Genomic DNA, 4,634 nt, shown 5'->3' on the forward strand with positions numbered 1-4,634 from the left:
ATATCCATGTTTATCTTGATTCAGTTAAATCATTTGCCCCATTACGACTGCTATTTCGGCATTCCTTGAATATTTTTTCAATCGTTCGTGGAACTCATTCTTCTATTAACGCTTTAATGCTGACATCCGGAATACCTCAATCTATTTCATTTTAGAGGGTCACAAACGTATAATGTCACCAATTACATTAAGCCGAGATTGTGGTCTGCTGAAAAGTCTCATAACTGAACATCTCAAACAGCAACCGGAACACACAATCAAATTAACTTAAAATCGTGATCGAAGTTATCGACTCTGTTAATTCTGATGAAATTGCAAAGAGAGACGAAATTCAAAACAATGCTCGAGGGCTGTTGTGTATTACTACTTTAGTATGTGAGGTAACAGAAGGAAAGAACAGAGTTTTATCTTTCTGTTTCTGTGAGAGTAGTACTATTTCATTTCTGAGACTTGACATTGAATCTTTGATTTTTGGAAGGGACAGGAAATAATGATGACAACCCGGCCCGTTCTTACACAATGACAACATGATGATAACAGTGTTTGCATTGGTGAGTAGACTAAACTCCTTAAGTCACGAACACTTGCAGCGTATTAGCATAAAGCTATAATGGCGTTGACACCCATTATCAAAAAATACAGTAACCCGTCAGATGCTTTGTAATCTTTGTTTTCAGGCAGTGCCCTGGTGCTATTTTTGAAGAGTCTCAATACAAACCTTTGAACCTCGCCTCGTGAAAAATATAAGGTTTAATATCTAATAGACGAGTATACCTACAGCGTTTTGATGTGCTAGCCATGGGGTCAATTTCAAGATATTTCAAAACGTATGATTTCTGGAAACACAATCAGAGTACACTTCGTCTAGGGTACCGCAAAGCATTGTATTTGATGACAAAATTACACTTTTCCGAAGTAAACAAAACATACCGATTTACAACTCGGTATCTGAGAGAGTATTCGAAGAACAAATCGATGCAATAATAATCATTACGGATAATACTTAGCCAGATTTGGTGTTGTAGTTTTGCAAATTTTGCGAATAAAATCAATTGCTGAAAAATTACGAAAAACATTTTTGATTCGAAAAACCAGAAGAAATTTCGTTGTCCGCAAAAATAAAAATCGTAAAAATCTCTTTTTTAATTTTCGTTGAAATTTTCGCTTCACAGGTCACTGCGACCTGCGTAGACCGACGCTAACAAGCGATTATAGTCGCATGCGATTTAAATCGCCTTACGTATACGTATTACTTTGAACCGACTTGACATTAACATGGTTTTATAAACCAACAACATGTCATAATAACCATTATCTCGGCCAGGAGGCTACAGGCCAAGTTATTACATTGACAAGGGATTTATTGTGAGCGTTTTGTGCAAAGAAGATACCATTTCAACATATAAAATATAACATTTAAACATACAAAATAAACAATTCATAGGAGTTTATCTGCTCGACATAACATTTCCAGAATTTCTCTCAGTTTGAAAAGCACAATTATAACAGTCCCAGACTGTACTTTTATCAAAATGCATTTAGCATCATTCTTTGAAGTAACGTATAACAAAGGTGAAATCTCGTCGATTTCCATTGTTTGCATGTTATAATGAATTAGAGATAAAAGCGCTGACAATGCGGGAGGCATCATTACCTGAAGCATGTATCTGCACCCAAGTGAGCGCATCATTTGGAAGCATTAATATACAACACAATGGAAGAACTAGATAGAAAAGTACATTATTGTTAAAGGAGTTATCCTTATTACGTTTATTGAAAAAAATAGGAATTCTGAACGGTTGGTTAGCCGAGCACTTTTACTATCCATTTGTTTCTGTTGGTATTTTTCCGTGATATTCATTTCCAACACCATTACTGTCTGTGATATTTTGTGCAAAAACTAACTCAGGCATTCATCTTTATGTCTCAATGAACCGACATAAAAGGTAACGTATAGACTATACGATGGACATAAATAAATGAGAATCTCGTCTCGGCTTACATTTGGCATATGCGGATATTTCAGAGGCAATTCAAATTATCCACTCAAGTGCGACTGATTGGAAGGGAAGGCGATTAGTAAAATACCCCTTCCCCAGCAGATAATGTACCAAAATACCCTCTAGGGCCGAGCATTATCGCCACCGTGAGGAAACCGTCCAACTCGGTTTCACAGCTTAAAGCATTACAGTTCTAAATTTCTCAGAAGATTTCACTGGAAAAGCTCATAAACAACTGTTTTTCCGACACCCACATGTGCATATATCGAACCTGACGTGTGCCTAGCTAATCCTAAGAAAAAAGATGAAAAAAGACCAAAACAGAATTGTATTGTTAAATATTTGAATATTTGAATATGGCAATTGGGTTTTAACAGTAACTGAAAGCAGCGTTATAAAAACGACATGAACTTTATTGATGATAGATTTATTTATATTTATACAAAAACAATTATTCGAAATCATTTACCTGTAGGCTAAAATTGTAGGGTTGAATTGTTAGATCAGTAAGCGAAACCTGAAAACAAACATAGCTCTAAAATAGGATATCAATATATTGCTATTTTTGTATTTGAATCTGAACTTGTTCAACGAAATGGAAGAAAAAATCATTCGAATAGAATTGAAATCCCCAGGAAAATATACGACATATTTGTTGAAGTTCACCATTGAAAGTGATGGAATACAAAGAGATTGCAATACGGTATATGTATTTTCACCGTGTAAAGGACCTAAGTTTTACCTACGGTGTCAGGACATTTGACAACAATGAGGAAATGTCGTCAACTTTTTTCTTACGAAGTGATCAACAAAGTCAGAAAAAAGTTAGAAAATGATTACTTCTTCGGCTCGTGTCCCAAAACAATAGAAACAAATAATTCAAACTGACGAGGGGCTATTCTTGTCATTTGGCATTTGGTTATCTTTGTAACCATCATGAATGGACTGTTCAGACTGTACCGAAGGAGGCGAATGACATTATTAGATTGCTTGCGGGATCGTCTATGAACCTATTGTGATGCTTTTCGAAATGAAGAAAAAAGACCATGAAGAGGAACTGTATTCCTGGGCTTTGACAATTGTATCCCGGTTCTAACACGGTATCCTATTTGATTAAAACAAAGATATAAGAATTTTCTGGTATTGCACGTTTCAATGATGTCGACACATTTGTAGACAAACAATGCAATCAAACTCACACTGGGTGATCTTAGGCGACGTCTCTGATAATAGAAGGGTACAATACATAATTTACAGAGCCCACCCCAACCCTCAATGATGAGCAATTTATTAAGCTCTCATCTCTATAAGATTCAACGATTAGTGCATTGATCTGCCTCACGCCCCCAAATGATACTGATAGCCGATCCTGATTATTGTTATCTGTGTTGAATCGATTGTGGAAACTATTAGGAGGAAGGGGATCAATGTTTCGTGGTCTTGGGATCGATGTCAGTGCAATGACAGTGTCTGTAGAGAGATTCGGGATGTTTCCAAGGGATTAGCGTATGAAGTACGTACAGGACGATCAAATAATCAAAGCATGCTGGGTACTTTCTGATGTGAACGCAATTTGATTAAGTCAAACGCATTTGCCACGACCGATATACAGACGCTTTCTAAGAAGGGTACAAAAGCTTAAATCTAACCAGCTAAGGCCTCCCAAGCTCTGTGTCCTCAGGAGAAGACACAGAAATCCGCATGGAATGGTTACACACGCACCCAGTACCGCATGTTTGTCAAGTTTGCAAAAGGCGAACCAACTACCGATGAACAGAACGCTTTTTCAGCGTATATCTAACCAGATATGGCCTGCCCAGCAAATTCCAAATGAGAAAGATAAATTGAAGAGGTTTTCGCATGAATGTTCGCAATCAGACGGTACCCCAGGCAAGAGGTTGTTCTGTCAACACAGTCAATGCAAATTAGAGAAATTAGAGAAGGATGATCGTATTGTAGCAATTTCCAAGTCCTACATTTTCATGGAAAGAAAGGAATTTTCGAATGTAGGTGTTCTTGGAGGATTATTACCACACAGTCGTACCTCGTGTAAATAAAGAAGTGATGGAGAGAGTTTACCGAAAAGCCTCGTAGAAAAGTGGTATGTGTTGATGGCAGTTCAAGAAAACCCGAGTTGTGTGGTTTTCTGCCTAGTTCACTCCGCCCTTTAGGGAAATGAAAACTCGTATTGATCCTGGAAGTACATTTTACAGTAGAAACAGATTGCTTGGCCTTTCACTTAAAGTATGTCATACTTTTATCCCCTGTAATCCTTATTGAGCTGTAAGTACACCAGGGGAAGTCTTCCAGATGCTGGCCCCCTCAAGTGGGCTCATTCCACTTGGAGTGAATGCATTGATTTTCCCCTGGATGAACTAGGTTTTCACTAACACGGATTCAGGAAAAAATATCCAGGCAGTATAAAATGCTGCATAGTAGGCTATTTCAGCATTGCGTACCAATTCCAGATGTGCTGAAGCACCACCCCCCTTGGCAGATCTGTTGATCGTTTCTAAAAAAAACACACACAGGGCCCTGCCGAAATGGATCTCGTAGACGAGTTTGTAGTGGTCAGAAAGGGATTGCCTTATTAGAGTACTGTCCATTCCTTTATGGATGTACACCACTTTGCAC

This window comes from Lineus longissimus, chromosome 6 (assembly GCF_910592395.1).
Source record: "Lineus longissimus chromosome 6, tnLinLong1.2, whole genome shotgun sequence".
NCBI classification, from domain to species: Eukaryota; Metazoa; Nemertea; class Pilidiophora; order Heteronemertea; family Lineidae; genus Lineus; species Lineus longissimus.